This window comes from Procambarus clarkii, chromosome 43 (genome assembly GCF_040958095.1).
Source record: "Procambarus clarkii isolate CNS0578487 chromosome 43, FALCON_Pclarkii_2.0, whole genome shotgun sequence".
Taxonomy (NCBI): domain Eukaryota; kingdom Metazoa; phylum Arthropoda; class Malacostraca; order Decapoda; family Cambaridae; genus Procambarus; species Procambarus clarkii.
The window spans coordinates 9,410,586-9,428,085 of NC_091192.1; the positions used below are offsets into that span (position 1 = coordinate 9,410,586).

Consider the following 17,500-nt stretch of genomic DNA (forward strand, 5'->3'; position numbering starts at 1 on the left):
TGGACAAGAGAAATTAAATTGTTAATATCATTTGGGAGGTCATTCCACACTTTGACCCTTCATTTGCAGAGCGTTTTGGCTTCCGACGTATCTAACATGATATACAGCCAGGCGTAATTCATTCTGTTCACATTGTTTTGTTTGCCAATTGTCGTTAATATTGGTACTCCCGTAACTATGGTTTAAATGTGTTAAATATCAACCTGAATTTACCAGAGGGCCATTAACATACAAGTGGCCTCGACGAGGACAGGAAGCTGGCGGCTTGTCAAGGCCCCCCCCCCCAATTTGATCTGATTTTTTTCTAGTTGGGTTTTTAATCTTAGTTTGGGTATTTGCTGCTTCGGCGGGTAGGCGGTTCCATGGGTTAATATAATTCTGTGGGTGAAAAAGCATATATTCTCAGTCGTACATTGTGGCTTGAGCTTGAAACTGTTGCTCCTTGTTTGTGTTACATCTGACCCTTTGAAGAAATTGAAGAAATGCACATTTTGAAAGAAAACCTTTAAAAATATATTTATCTGTAAATAGAAAATACTATTACTATTATACCCAAACAAAATAACTCGTAAATTTGTTATTTTGATGAAACACGTCGAGTTGAAGATGTTAGGAAACACAATAGACCGTTGCCACTATAGCCGAGACGTAATTGACACCAGTAGGTCACACCTGCAGGTCACACCAGTAGGTCACACCTGCAGGTCAGACCAGTAGGTCACACCTGCAGGTCACACCAGTAGGTCACACCAGTAGGTCACACCAGTAGGTCACACCAGTAGGTCACACCAGTAGGTCACACCAGCAGGTCACACCTGCAGGTCACGCCAGCAGGTCACGCCAACAGGTCACGCCAGCAGGTCACGCCAGTAGGTCACACCAGTAGGTCACACCAGTAGGTCACACCAGTAGGTCACACCAGTAGGTCACACCAGTAGGTCACACCAGTAGGTCACACCAGTAGGTCACACCAGCAGGTCACACCTGCAGGTCACGCCAGCAGGTCACGCCAGCAGGTCACGCCAGCAGGTCACGCCAGCAGGTCACCAGTAGGTCACACCAGTAGGTCACACCAGTAGGTCACACCAGTAGGTCACACCAGTAGGTCACACCTGCAGGTCACGCCAGCAGGTCACGCCAACAGGTCACGCCAGCAGGTCACGCCAGTAGGTCACGCCAGCAGGTCACGCCAGTAGGTCACGCCAGCAGGTCACACCAGCAGGTCACACCTGCAGGTCACGCCAGCAGGTCACGCCAGCAGGTCACGCCAGTAGGTCACGCCAGCAGGTCACGCCAGTAGGTCACGCCAGCAGGTCACACCAGTAGGTCACACCAGCAGGTCACGCCAGCAGGTCACGCCAGCAGGTCACGCCAGCAGGTCACACCAGCAGGTCACACCAGCAGGTCACACCTGCAGGTCACGCCAGCAGGTCACACCAGCAGGTCACGCCAGCAGGTCACGCCAGCAGGTCACGCCAGCAGGTCACGCCAGCAGGTCACACCAGCAGGTCACACCAGCAGGTCACACCTGCAGGTCACGCCAGCAGGTCACACCAGCAGGTAACGCCAGCAGGTCACGCCAACAGGTCACACCTGCAGGTCACACCAGTAGGTCACGCCAGCAGGTCACACCTGCAGGTCACACCAGCAGGTCACACCAGCAGGTCACACCTGCAGGTCACACCAGTAGGTCACGCCAGCAGGTCACACCAGCAGGTCACACCAGTAGGTCACACCTGCAGGTCACACCAGTAGGTCACACCTGCAGGTCACACCAGTAGGTCACACCTGCAGGTCACACCAGTAGGTCACACCAGGTCACACCAGCAGGTCACACCAGTAGGTCACGCCAGTAGGTCACGCCAGTAGGTCACGCCAGTAGGTCACGCCAGCAGGTCACGCCAGTAGGTCACGCCAGTAGGTCACACCAGTAGGTCACACCAGTAGGTCACACCAGTAGGTCACGCCAGTAGGTCACGCCAGCAGGTCACGCCAGCAGGTCACACCTGCAGGTCACGCCAGCAGGTCACGCCTGCAGGCGAGTGGTGTGTTGAGTGCGGCTTGGAGAGGACGTACACACCCTCTCCAACAGAGGTTATCTTCTTGATGTTATCTTAAGATGATTTAGGGGCTTAGTGTCCTCGACCAGGCCTCCTTTTTGTTACAAACCCCCCCCCCCCCCTTTTTTCCCAGGAAGCAGCCCGTAGCAGCTGTCTAACTCCCAGGTACCTATTTACTGCTAGGTAACAAGGGCATCGGAGTGAAAGAAACTTTTTGCACATTTGTTTCCGCCTCTACCGGGGATCGAACCCGGAACCTCGGGACTACGAATCCGAGGCACTGTCCACTCAGCTGTCAGGCGCCCTGGCGAGGTGTCAGGCGAGGTGCCGCCAACGTTACACAAGTGATGAACTTGTAGCTAGTTTTTGATCTACACTTTGTAATCTTTCATATATAATAGGGTAGCAGCACATTGCTCTGTATACTTCAGCTTGTACCTTACGGGCGCCTGACAGCTGAGCAGACAGAGCTTCAGATTCTTAGTCCTTAGGTTCCGGGTTCGATCCCCGGTAGAGGCGGAGACAAATGTGCAAAAAGTTTTTCACCCCGATGCCCTTGTTACCTAGCAGTAAATAGGTACCTGGGAGTTAGACAGCTGCTTCCTAAGGGTGTATAACAAAGAGGAGGCCTGGTCGAGGACCGGGCCGCGAGGACGCTAAACCCCGAAATCATCAAGATTCTGATTTTTTTTATTAACAAAGTTACAATAATTTATTGCCAGGGGAACAGGCAGTTTATGTATACACTGTTTCTGTGAATAATTCCATTTCTCCCACCCTACCCGTCAACATTGGTGTTCCTCAGGGCAGCATACTTGGCCCTCTCCTCTTTCTTATATACATTAATGACCTTCCACATGCCTCTCAACGCCTCAAACCAATTCTGTTTGCTGATGACACAACTTTCATTTTCTCCAGTCCTGACCCTCTTGCTCTAAATGTCACAGTGAATTCCTGAACTAAATAAAGTCCATCTTTAGCTAACTGCCAACAAACTCACCCTCAACATTGACAAAAGTTTCTAGATTTTGTTTGGTAATAAATCCTCATATGAAATTAATCTAAGAATAAACAATATCCAAATTAGTAGTAAAGTAGATGGGACATTCCTTGGTGTTCTCATCGATAACAAGCTGAATTTCCAGGGACACATTCTAAATATATCAAAAAGAGTTTCTAAAACTGTTGGCATTCTTTCTAAGACCAGATATTATGAACCCCGCCCTGCCCTGGTGACGCTCTATTACTCTCTCATCTATCCGTAGCTCACTCATGGTATTTGTGCTTGGGGCTCTACTACACAAAATCATTTACGTCCTGCGCAGGCGATCGAGTCACAATAACGTGGCTAAAGTATGTTGACCAGACCACACACTAGGTGACAATCGACTTGAGAATGGTCCAGGACGGACCGAAACGTCGTCGTCCCTTCACCTTCTAGTGTGTGGTCTGTTCAACATTTGTCCTCTAATTACCCAACACACAGCTGCCTTTAGAACAATATCTAACTCTGGCCCCAGACATCACTCGGTACCCGTACTCAAGTCTTTGAATATGTTAGATATTAAGTCACTACACATTCTCTCATGTGTTCTCTATATATTTAAAACTCTGAACTGTAATGTCAATCTTGACCTTAAAAGTTTCCTAGGTCATAACAGAACCCGTGGGCACCACACCAGAAACAAATACTTATTTGATATTCCAAGAGTATGACTTAACCAAACTAGAAATGCTCTACAACTCGAGGGACCCAGAATGTAGAATGACCTTCCCAATCCTGGCAAAGGCTGTACCTCTCTCAACCAGTTTAAATTAATTAAGAGTAGAACTAAGTACTACCTAATAACTCCATGTAACCTTACCCCCCTAAATGTCAACAATGCCTTGATATTCTAAGCTGTTTGTTGACCAACTTGTACTGTTAACCGATTTTTTTCCATATTTCCCCCCCCCCCTTTTTTTTTATTCCTTTTTTCAACACAATTTATACACTACTCGCAATCATTAAGTTTTAGTCTAAGTGTTTTCCCCTTCATCTTGCCCGAAACGCTATGCGTGTATTAGTGGCTTTCAACCCGTTCTCGCACTTTCTTTAAGTCAATATTGACTTATTAAATAAGTGCATATGTGACATACTAATTTATTGTGAATATTTTAGTTTACCTTGAAAAGCTTCATAGAAAACACCGACCTTACCTAACCTTCTTAGTATGTTAAGATAAGCATCTTATTACTTCGTAACTACAATTATTACTTAACCAATTATAGGTATAGGTTAAGTAATAATTGTAATTACGAAGCAATAAGATGCTTATCTGAACATACTAAGGAGGTTAGGTAAGGTCGGTGTTTTCTATGAAGCTTTTCAAGGTAAACTAAAATATTCACAATAAATTAGTATGTTACATGTGCACGTATTTAATAAGTCAATATTGACTATAAGAAAGTGCGAGAACGGGTTGGTGGCTTTAGGTATTATATGTAGCAGCTCCATCTATAAATCCAACATTGTTTGTAACTCTGCATCTGTGTGTGTACTTGTCCTGAATAAGAGATTTTATTATTACAGTTAGGCTTATATCGAAGTGTTCTGCCCCCCTCCCCCCACCCCTCAATATCTTGGTTATCTTGAGATGATTTCGGGGCTTTAGTGTCCCCGCGGCCCGGTCCTCGACCAGGCCTTCACCTCCAGGAAGCAGCCCGTGACAGCTGACTAACACCCAGGTACCTATTTTACTGCTAGGTAACAGGGGCATAGGGTGAAAGAAACTCTGCCCATTGTTTCTCGCCGGCGCCTGGGATCGAACCCAGGACGACAGGATCACAAGTCCAGCGTGCTGTCCGCTCGGCCGACCGGCTCCCCAAAGGTCCCCTCAAGGTCCAACTCTTGACCCTCCCCAGGATACAACCTCACAATAAGCTGACCGCTGTGTTAACAGCGTGATAGGAAACGCGCCCGACTGCTGGCCCGCCCGCGAGTCGAACCTGGAGTCGCCAACTGTGAGTGGACAAGGAACCCGACTGTCCTACCTAGACCCTGTGTTGATACATGTGTAAGTGGCCCTTGGTGTGCAGCACTCCGTGTCCTTCATTGAAACATAGAGGTAAAATTAAAGGCAGGTGTTTTCACGGGAGTTGAAATGTGTGGGAGGTTGGTGGCTGCAGGTCCAACTTTCACTACTATCTCCCGACGCTTCTTGCTCCAGGCAAAGGCCAGAGAAAGAAAGTGCATCTGGTTATGTTGTTCTCCCACCGCCGGTCCCTGTGTCCTTCCCCTTGATGAAGGCACCACTTTCTCACCAAGGAACATGGGGCAGATGATGATGGAAATGCATTTCATTGTGAAATACCAAAGAAAAATAGAGTAAAAGTGGTTTTTGTGGTTGTCCAGAGACCGGTCACACCACTACCTTTCTTGACGCTAAAAAGTTGTCTCCTCCGGGCTGGGCGACCCGCCTTAAAATTGTTCCCCTCACCTTTACATCTGCCGTCTCCTACTGCTGTTATGATGGCTTGCCTTTGTTTATCTAATTATCACTAGCAGTGTACCTCCATCAACCTGACCTTTATATGCTCTTTATCATTTATGGTGTTTTTCTATGTAGTGCCGATAAAATATTTGGGATATTTTGACCATGTTCAAATATATGGGGTACAGTTCTGAACCCATTATGTGCCTCTGTAACCCTTAACACCGTCGCCCACCAGATGGGTATGGGGTCCACTACCGCCCACGGGATGGGTATGGGGTACACTACCGCCCACGGGATGGGTATGGGGTCCACTACCGCCCACGGGATTGGGTATGGGGTACACTACCGCCCACGGGATTGGGTATGGGGTCCACTACTGCCCACGGGATTGGGTATGGGGTCCACTACCGCCCACGGGATGGGTATGGGGTCCACTACCGCCCACGGGATGGGTATGGGGTCCACTACCGCCCACGGGATTGGGTATGGGGTCCACTACCGCCCACGGGATTGGGTATGGGGTCCACTACTGCCCACGGGATTGGGTATGGGGTCCACTACCGCCCACGAGATGGGTATGGGATCCACTACCACCCACAGGATTGGGTATGGGGTCCACTACTGCCCACGGGATTGGGTATGGGGTCCACTACTGCCCACGGGATTGGGTATGGGGTCCACTACTGCCCACGGGATTGGGTATGGGGTCCACTACCGCCCACGAGATGGGTATGGGGTACACTACCGCCCACAGGATGGGTATGGGGTCCACTACCGCCCACGGGATGGGTATGGGATCCACTACCACCCACAGGATTGGGTATGGGGTCCACTAGCGCCCACGGGATCGGTATAGGGTCCACTACCGCCCACGGGATTGGTTATGGGGTCCACCACCGTCCACGGAATGGGTACCTGGTTGATGGGGTTCTGGGAGTTGTTCTACTCCCCAAGCCCGGCCCGAGGCCAGGCTTGACTTGTGAGAGTTTGGTCCACCAGGCTGTTGCTTGGAGCGGCCCGCAGGCCCACATACCCACCACAGCCCGGTTGGTCCGGCACTCCTTGGAGGAAACAGTTCAGTTTTCTCTTGAAGATGTCCACGGTTGTTCCGGCAATATTTCTTATACTCGCTGGGAGGGTGTTGAACAACCGCGGACCTCTGATGTTCATACAGTGTTCTCTGATTGTGCCTATGGCACCTCTGCTCTTCACTGGCTCTGTTCTGCATTTTCTTCCATATCGTTCACTCCAGTACGTTGTTATTTTACTGTGTAGATTTGGGACCTGGCCCTCCAGTATTTTCCACGTGTATATTATTTGATATCTCTCTCGTCTTCTTTCTAGTGAGTACATTTGGAGAGCTTTGAGACGATACATCCTGTTATAACATTATTATGACGTATTGTGCCTTTTACCCTCTCTCCTACCATCTTGGACTGCCTTTGAGCAGCCTGAGGGCAGTAATATCCCAGGAACATCAACTAAATTTCGGAGACTTGAGGCAAAGTAAAATTCACACCAGTTACTCCATCTATCATCATTCTATTATGCAGGAAGTACCGCACGTCTATGGGGTCATCCAATAATGTTAGGAGACTTCTAGATGTTACCACTGCTAGGCTTAGGCTCGGCTACAAGTACCTCTGGCAGTTTGTAACATCTGCTGATGTAGATTTGACTAAATGTAAACTCTGTCAGCAGAACTATTAGCATACTTTGCGTCATTATATAATGGAATGTGAAAAATCTCGGAATTTAGATAACACCATCAATGGTGTCCAAGAAATGTGTAAGTACTTCATTCATAATGATGTGCTGCCCGAAATCTTAGCGAAGTATCCAAAATTTGCTTACTGTAGGTAATGCATGCACATGACTGTAAAGCTGCCGCCCAGTTGGGTGGGTGTGGAGCACATGACTGTAAAGCTGCCGCCCAGTTGGGTGGGTGTGGAGCACAGGACTGTAAAGCTGCCGCCCAGTTGGGTGGGTGTGGAGCACATGACTGTAAAGCTGCCACCCAGTTGGGTGGGTGTGGAGCACATGACTGTAAAGCTGCCGCCCAGTTGGGTGGGTGTGGAGCACATGACTGTAAAGCTGCCGCCCAGTTGGGTGGGTGTGGAGCACATGACTGTAAAGCTGCCGCCCAGTTGGGTGGGTGTGGAGCACATGACTGTAAAGCTGCCGACCAGTTGGGTGGGTGTGGAGCACATGACTAAAGCTGCCGCCCAGTTGGGTGGGTGTGGAGCACATGACTGTAAAGCTGCCGCCCAGTTGGGTGGGTGAGGAGCACATGACTAAAGCTGCCGCCCAGTTGGGTGGGTGTGGAGCACATGACTGTAAAGGTGCCGCCCAGTTGGGTGGGTGTGGAGCACATGACTGTAAAGCTGCCGCCCAGTTGGGTGGGTGTGGAGCACATGACTGTAAAGCTGCCGCCCAGTTGGGTGGGTGTGGAGCACATGACTGTAAAGCTGCCGCCCAGTTGGGTGGGTGTGGAGCACATGACTGTAAAGCTGCCGCCCAGTTGGGTGGGTGTGGAGCACATGACTGTAAAGCTGCCGCCCAGTTGGGTGGGTGTGGAGCACATGACTGTAAAGCTGCCGCCCAGTTGGGTGGGTGTGCAGCAAGACTAGCAACTGTGCGACTCACCATAGATGTAAAGTGCCTTGTATAGTGACTGTTGTGAGCCTCTTGTTGAATCACTTGTGACACAAATGATTATTGATGTGTGTATTTGTGAGGTGATTAAAAAGAGAGAGAGAGAGAGAGAGAGAGAGAGGGAGGGGGGGAGGGGGGAAGGGGAATAAGGAGACACACACACACACACACACACACACACACACACACACACACACACACACACACACACACACACACACACACACACACACTTCACAAGTGTGTGAAGAACTCAACAAAAGGTTCCAGGAGGTCTTTACAATAGAACAGGGAGAAGTCACGGCGCTACGAGAGGTGGCAGCAAACCAGGTGACCTTGGAAAGGTTCGAAATTACAAGAGATGAGGTCAAGAAGCACCTATTGGAGCTGGATGTGAGGAAAGCTGTTGGGCCGGACGGAATCTCACCATGGGTATTGAAAGAGCGTGCAGGAGCACTTTGCTTGCCACTCTCCATAGTGTATAGTAGGACACTGGAAACGGGAGACCTACCAGAAATATGGAAGACTGCTAATGTAGTACCAATATACAAAAAGGGTGACAGACAAGAGGCACTGAACTACAGGCCAGTGTCCTTAACTTGTATACCATGCAAGGTGATGGAGAAGATTGTGAGAAAAAACCTAGAAACACATCTGGAGAGAAGAGACTTCGTGACAACCCATCAACATGGGTTCAGGGAGGGTAAATCTTGCCTTACAGGCTTGATAGAATTCTACGATCAGGTGACAAAGATTAAGCAAGAAAGAGAAGGATGGGCGGACTGCATTTTTTTGGACTGTCGGAAAGCCTTTGACACAGTACCCCATAAAAGGTTGATGCATAAGCTGGAGAAACAGGCAGGAGTAACTGGTAGGGCGCTCCAGTGGATAAGGGAGTACCTAAGCAATAGGAAGCAGAGAGTTACAGTGAGGGGTGAGACCTCAGAATGGCGTGAAGTCACCAGTGGAGTCCCACAGGGCTCTGTGTTTGGACCTATCCTGTTTCTGATATACGTAAATGATCTCCCAGAGGGTATAGACTCATTCCTCTCAATGTTTGCTGACGACGCCAAAATTATGAGAAGGATTAAGACAGAGGAGGACAGCTTGAGGCTTCAAGAAGACCTGGACAAGCTGCAGGAATGGTCGAACAAATGGATGTTAGAGTTTAACCCAAGCAAATGTAATGTAATGAAGATAGGGGTAGGAAGCAGGAGACCAGATACAAGGTATCATTTGGGAGATGAGATACTTCAAGAGTCAGAGGGAGAGAAAGACCTGGGGGTTGATATCACGCCAGACCTGTCCCCTGAAGCTCATATGAAGAGGATAACAGCAGCAGCATATGCCAGGTTGGCTAACATAAGAACGGCCTTTAGAAACTTGGTGTAAGGAATCTTTCAGAACATTATATACCACATATGTCAGACTAATCCTGGAGTATGCGGCTCCAGCATGGAGTCCATATCTAGTCAAGCATAAGACTAAACTGGAAAAGGTTCAAAGGTTTGCCACCAGACTAGTACCCGAGCTGAGAGGTATGAGCTACGAGGAGAGACTACGGGAATTAACCCTCACTTCGTTGGAAGACAGAAGAGTTAGGGGGGACATGATCACCACATTCAAGATTCTCAAGGGAATTGATAGGGTAGGTAAAGACAGGCTATTTAACTCAAGGGGCACACGCACTAGAGGACACAGGTGGAAACTGAGTGCCCAAATGAGCCACAGATATTAGAAAGAACTTTTTTAGTGTCAGAGTGGTTGACAAATGGAATGCATTAGGAAGTGATGTGGTGGAGGCTGACTCCTCCACAGTTTCAAGTGTAGATATGATAGAGCCCAGTAGGCTCAGGAACCTGAACACCTGTTGATTGACGGTTGAGAGGCGGGACCTAAGAGCCAGAGCTCAACCCCCGCAAGCACAACTAGGTGAGTACACACCTGGTATAAGGGCCTGGTAGCCTGGTGGATAGCGCACAGGACTCCTAATCCTGTGGCGCGGGATCGATTCCCGCACCAGGCAGAAACAAATGGGCAAAGTTTCTTTCACCCTGAATGTCCCTGTTACCTAGCAGTAAATAGGTACCTGGGAGTTAGTCAGCTGTCACGGGCTACTTCCTGGTGGGTGGGTGGGTGGGGGTGTGTGTGTGTGGTGTGGAGATAAATAGTATTTAAACAGTTGAGAGGCGGGCCGAAAGAGCAGAGCTCAACCCCTGCAAGCACAACTATGTGAATACACACACACACACACACACACACACACACACACACACACACACACACTGTTACGGCCCTCTCGGGACGCAACGGGGTTCTTACTCTGATGTTGTTAGAGTTATATCCGACCCCAAGCCAGTAGTGGCTTTCAAGGAATGAGATCCGTGACGCAATAAACTTAACAGGGGAAGGGAAAGAAAGTTAAGAACTTAAGACTATAATTTTCACCATCACCAAATAAATAATATATAAAATAGTGCACAGGGGGAGGGGTATTAACACTGTACAAGGGAATTGTCTTCGTACTGAAGAATCGCACAATCGTCTTCTCCTGAAGACTCTGGTTAAACTCTCTCGGTGCTGAGTCCTCGGTGCTTTCGTGGCCACACAACGAATCCTCTGAAAAGTTGAGCCTACCCTGGCCACAGGTCAGCCAAAACACAGGTCCACTGGGGGCACCGCCGTGGAGGCCGTCAACCACACGTCCAGCTGGTCTGCTGGCAGGTTCCGGATCAGCAAGGCTGGTCAGGCCACTCCACGAACGATATAAGGGGAACGCCCTAGACAGGAGCCTCGTGTGACACCACAAATCACTCTCCTGTCCTCAATACCCCAGTGGATGATCGTCTCCAACAGTCGGTCCCGGGTAATCCTTCTACTGCCACTCCACTGGCAGGGTAACACACCACAGTGTTCTTCCGGGGGGACGACTTCACAACTGCTGCAGCAAAGTATAAGGTATGGAGACGGCTGCCTCGGGTAGACTGACTCAACTTCCAACACAGCAGTCCCAGGTCGACTCTGTAAGCAGACACGTCATCAATAACAGGGACACTAAAACACCTCACTTACAGGCTCAGACACAAACGCCCGACATATCCACTCCATAGATGGCGTTGTAGTCTGAGCAACACCTCACCAGAGGTCAGCGGCGGCGGTGTTGAGTGCTGAACAGGACTGGAAACTGGCCCTTGTGGCCAGTATACGTCATCCTCATCAGGTGTCGTCGTCCGTTTGGAGGGGGTTTCGGGAGCTGACCCACAGATGGCGCGGTCGTCACTGCTCCGTGCTCGCACGCTAGAATCGGGGTGCGTAACACACACACACACACACACACACACACACACAACCTTTGCTGAAATGCTCAAGAGCCCAGGAGCAATGTCCACAGTCAAGGATGTTGTAATGAAAGCAGTAACCTCACAGGAGGCAGCTAGATGCACAAGCCAGCTAATGGAAAGGAAAAGAGCTGTAGTAGTGGTAGGTGTCAAGGAACAAGAGGGCTCCACAAGGGAGGAAACGAGGACTAAAGACAAAGCTGCAGTGGCAGGAATATTAAAGGAGATAGGAATGGAAGGGGCTGAACGAGACATAGAACAGTTTTTCCGGATTGGCCAGTACAACAGAGACAAAAAGAGATTGATCAAGGTAGTATTCAAGAGCGAGGACATCAAAGAGGACATCCTAGTAAGAAAGAGCAATCTGAGGTATGCAAGGAACTACAAAGAGGTATATGTTCAGAGGGACATGACCAGAGACGAGATAGAAAGGGCAGCAGATGCAAGGAAAAGGCGCAAGGAGAGGGAAGAGAGCCAGGGAACCTCAGCCTCCAACCCAGCAATCCCAGAGGGGAGTGGGGAACCCCAATCCAGCAACCCAGGAACCCCAGGGGGGAATGCAACACCCCAGTCCACCACCCAATAGGGCCCTCCCTACCCCCCAGCACAAACCCTTCCTTGCCCCTGCATAATGCCCATCATGAAACCCAAATCCTCCCCCTCCCCTTACCCCAAGTAGCCCCTGCTTTCCCAGCCCCTGGTCTTCTCCCTGCCCCAAGCAGGCCTGAGCAAGACCAAAGCCCTCTATCCCCCACTCCACCTCCCTCCAAACCCCTGTCAACTACACCGCAGGAGGGCGTGCCCTCTCCCCAAGCAATCCCTGCTCCCTCACCCCCAGGACTTCTTCCTGCCCCAAGCAGGCCTGAGGAAGACCTAAGCCCTCCACCCCCCACTCCACCTCCCCCTGAACCCCTGGCAACTACCTCACAGGAGGAGGAGCCTACCCAAGTAGCAATGACCATAGAACCTCCTCCTACACTTGTAGGGAGTGTGGGTGAAATTGGATTTAAGAAAGTGAGCTTCAAGGTAATGTACTCAAACATTGATGGGATTACCAATAAAGCAAGTGAACTGGCAGAAAGGGTGCAAGAAGAAAACCCTGATGTAATAGGACTAACAGAAACAAAATTGTCAGGAGTCATAACAGATGCTGTGTTTCCAAAGGACTACTATATAGTAAGGAAAGAGAGGGAAGGGAGAGGAGGTGGAGGAGTGGCCCTGCTGATAAGGAAGGACTGGAGTTTTGATGAGATGGTAATTCCGGGCTGTGACGGATTCAGAGATTACATAACAGGAACTATAACAATGGGTGGACCTAAGATAATAGTGACAAGTCATTTACAACCCTCCCCTAAATGACAGAAGACCTAGACAGGAGTTTGATAGGAACAACATGGCAACCATTAATATAATAGAGAGAGCAGCTTCAGTTGCCTGCAGGAATGGCTCAAGACTCTTAATCATGGGTGATTTCAACCATGGAAAGATAGACTGGGAGAATGGGGACCCACATGGTGGTGCAGAAACGTGGCGAGCTAAACTCTTGGAAGTGGCAACAAGGAATTTTCTGAGCCAGCATGTCAAGGAACCCACAAGAATGAGAGGCAATGATGAACCAGCTAGACTCGACTTAATATTCACCCTGAATGAGTCAGAAATAAGGGAAGTCAAAGTTGAAGCCCCCATAGGAATGAGTGACCACAGTGTACTGACCTTTGAGTACTTGGTGGAGGTAGGGATAACCTATCCAAGGATGGGAGTGGAGGGGAAAAGACTGAATTACCGAAGAGGAAAATATGACGAGATGAGGAACTTCCTCAGGGGGAATACCATGGGAAACAGAACTTAGAGACAAGAATGTGCAGGTCATGATGGATATTGTCACCCAAAAGTGCCAGGAAGCTGCAGACAGGTTTATCCCCGTCCAAAAGGAGAAAACGAAAAACAGAAAAACCCATGGTTCAACCAGGAATGTAAGGTAGCGAAACAACTGAGTAAAAGAACATGGAGAAACTACAGAAATAACAGAACACCAGAGAGCAGGGAGAGGTACCAGAGGGCCAGAAATGAGTACATCAGAGTGAGGAGGGAAGCAGAGAGACGGTTTGAAAATGACATCGCGAGTAAAGCCAAGACCCACCCAAAGCTGCTCCACAGCCATATCAGGAGGAAAACAGCAGTGAAGGAACAAGTGATGAAGCTGCGGAAAGGGGAGAACAGATACACAGAGAATGACAAGGTGGTGTGTGAAGAACTCAACAAGAGATTCCAGGAGGTCTTCACAATAGAACAAGGAGAAGCCCCTGCACTAAATGAGGAGGCGGCAAACCAAGCAACCTTGGAGGAATTTGACCTCACCAGTGATGAGGTCAAAAGGTGTCTGCTGGATCTAGATGTGACAAAGGCTGTTGGGCCTGATAGAATCTCACCATGGATACTAAAGGAAGGTGCAGAAGCACTAAGTGTGCCACTCTCTATGGTGTATAACAGGTCACTGGAAACAGGAGACTTACCAGAAAGTTGGAAGACAGCTAACGTGGTCCCAATATACAAAAAGGGTGACAGGCAAGAGGCACTGAATTACAGGCCAGTTTCCTTAACTTGTATACCATGCAAGGTGCTGGAGAAGATCGTGACGAAAAGGCTCGTAGAGCATCTGGAGGGAAATAACTTTGTAACGCACCACCAACATGGGTTCAGAGATGGTAAATCGTGCCTCACAGGTTTAATAGAATTTTATGACCAGGCAACGAAAATTAGGCAGGAAAGAGAAGGGTGGGCCGACTGCATTTTCCTGGATTGCCAAAAAGCCTTTGACACAGTACCCCATAAAAGGGTGTTAAAAAAGTTGGAGCTACAGGCAGGAGTAAAAGGGAAGGTGCTCCAGTGGATAAGGGAGTACTTAAGCAACAGGAAACAGCGAGTAACGGTGAGAGGGAGACATCAGAGTGGCGAGATGTCACCAGCGGAGTCCCACAGGGCTCAGTACTTGGACCCATCCTGTTTCTAATATATGTGAACAATCTTCCAGAGGGTATAGACTCATTCCTCTCGATGTTTGCTGATGATGCAAAAATTATGAGAAGAATCAAGACGGATGAAGATAGACAGAGACTACAGGATGACCTGGATAAACTGGAGGAATGGTCTAGAAAATGGCTGCTAAAGTTCAACTCGGGAAAGTGTAAGGTGATGAAATTAGGCGAAGGGAGCAGGAGGCTGAACACAAGGTATCATCTGGGAGGGGAAATCCTGCAAGAGTCAAATAGAGAGAAGGATCTGGGAGTTGATATCACACCGAACCTATCCCCAGAGGCCCACATCAAAAGAATATCATCAGCGGCATATGCTAGACTGGCCAACATAAGAACTGCCTTCAGAAACTTGTGTAAGGAATCTTTCAGAACCCTGTATACCACTTATGTAAGACCAATCCTGGAGTATGAAGCTCCAGCCTGGAGTCCATACCTAGTTAAACACAATACAAAGTTAGAGAAGATTCAGCGGTATGCCACCAGGCTCGTCCCGGAACTAAGAGGATTGAGCTACGAGGAAAGGCTAAAGGAGCTGAACCTCACATCCCTGGAAAACAGAAGAGTAAGGGGAGACATGATAACCACCTACAAAATTCTCAGGGGAATTGACAGGGTGGACAAAGACAAACTCTTCAGCACGGGTGGGACACGAACAAGGGGACACAGGTGGAAACTTAGTACCCAGATGAGCCACAAAGACGTTAGAAAGAATTTTTTCAGTGTCAGAGTAGTTAATAAATGGAATGCACTAGGAAGTGATGTGGTGGAGGCTGACTCCATACACAGTTTCAAATGTAGATATGATAGAGCCCAGTAGGCTCAGGAATCTGTACACCAGTTGATTGACAGTTGAGAGGCGGGACCAAAGAGCCAAAGCTCAACCCCCACAAGCACAATTAGGTGAGTACAATTAGGTGAGTACACACACACACACACACACACACACACAAACATGGAGAGCTAAGCTGCTGGACGTGGCAACAAGAAACTTTCTAAGCCAGCATACCAAAGAGCCAACAAGAATGAGAGGAGAAGATGAACCAGCAATGCTTGATTTGATATTTACCCTAAATGAATGGGATATAAGGGAAGTTAAGATGGAAGCGCCCTTGGGAATGAGTGACCACAGTGTATTGAACTCTGAGTACCTGGTAGAGCTAGGACTTATCTCCCCCCAAAAAGAACTAGGAATCAAAAGGCTGGCATACCGAAAGGGGAATTATGAACAGATGAGAAGTTTCCTAAGTGAAATACCTTGGGACACAGACCTCAGAGACAAGTCTGTACAGGGTATGATGGACTATGTTACCCAAAAGTGTCAGGAGGCAGTAAACAGGTTCATCCCGGCCCAAAGGGAAAAATCCGAGAAGCAACAAAAGAATCCATGGTATAATAGGGCATGTATGGAAGCGAAGAAACTGAACAAGAAGGCGTGGAGGAACTTCCGGAATAACAGAACACCAGAAAGCAGGGAGAGATACCAGAGAACCAGGAATGAGTACGTCAGGGTGAGAAGAGAAGCAGAGAAAATTTTTGAAAATGATATAGCAAACAAAGCCAAGACCGAACCAAAGCTACTCCACAGTCACATCAGAAGGAAAACAACAGTGAAAGAACAGGTATTGAAACTTAGAACAGGCGAGGACAGGTATACAGAGAATGACAGAGAGGTGTGTGAGGAACTCAACAAGAGGTTCCAGGAGGTCTTCACAATAGAACAGGGTGAGGTCACTGTGCTAGGAGAAAGGGAGGTAAACCAGGCGGCCTTGGAGGAGTTCGAAATTACGAGAGAGGAGGTCAAGAGACACCTGCTGGATCTGGATGTTAGAAAGGCGGTTGGTCCAGATGGGATCTCACCATGGGTACTGAAAAAGAGTGCAGAGGCACTTTGCTTGCCACTCTCCATAGTGTATAGTAAATCACTAGAGACGGGAGACCTACCAGAAATATGGAAGACGGCGAATGTGGTCCCAATATACAAAAAGGGCGACAGACAAGAGGCACTGAACTACAGGCCAGTGTCCTTGACTTGTATACCATGCAAGGTGATGGAGAAGATCGTGAGAAAAAACCTGGTAACACATCTGGAGAGAAGGGACTTCGTGACAAATCGCCAACATGGATTCAGGGAGGGTAAATCTTGCCTTACAGGCTTGATAGAATTCTACGATCAGGTGACACAGATTAAGCAAGAAAGAGAGGGCTGGGCGGACTGCATTTTCTTGGATTGTCGGAAAGCCTTTGACACAGTACCGCATAAGAGGCTGGTACATAAGCTGGAGAGACAGGCAGGTGTAGCTGGTAAGGTGCTCCAGTGGATAAGGGAGTATCTAAGCAATAGGAAGCAGAGAGTTACGGTGAGGGGTGAGACCTCCGATTGGCGTGAAGTCACCAGTGGAGTCCCACAGGGCTCTGTACTCGGTCCTATCTTGTTTCTGATATATGTAAATGATCTCCCGGAGGGTATCGATTCATTTCTCTCAATGTTTGCGGACGATGCTAAAATTATGAGAAGGATTAAAACAGAAGAGGACTGTTTGAGGCTTCAAGAAGACCTAGACAAGCTGAAGGAATGGTCGAACAAATGGTTGTTAGAGTTTAACCCAACCAAATGTAATGTAATGAAGATAGGTGTAGGGAGCAGGAGGCCAGATACAAGGTATCATCTGGGAGAGGAAATTCTTCAGGAGTCAGAGAAGGAAAAAGACTTGGGGGTTGATATCACGCCAGACCTGTCTCCTGCAGCACATATCAAGCGGATAACATCAGCGGCATATGCCAGGCTGGCCAACATACGAACGGCATTCAGAAACTTGTGTAAAGAATCATTCAGAACTTTGTATACCACATATGTCAGGCCAATCCTGGAGTATGCAGCCCCAGCATGGAGTCCATATCTAGTCAAGGATAAGACTAAACTGGAAAAGGTTCAAAGG

The 17,500-nt window shown here is 48.6% G+C and overlaps 1 protein-coding gene across 1 annotated transcript in view; it reads left to right on the forward strand.

Annotated features, from left to right (window-relative positions):
• LOC123755724 (RING finger protein 17) overlaps positions 1–17,500 on the forward strand; it is a 928,112-nt gene that overhangs the window by 213,316 nt on the left and 697,296 nt on the right. The gene's annotated exons all lie outside the window — the stretch shown is intronic.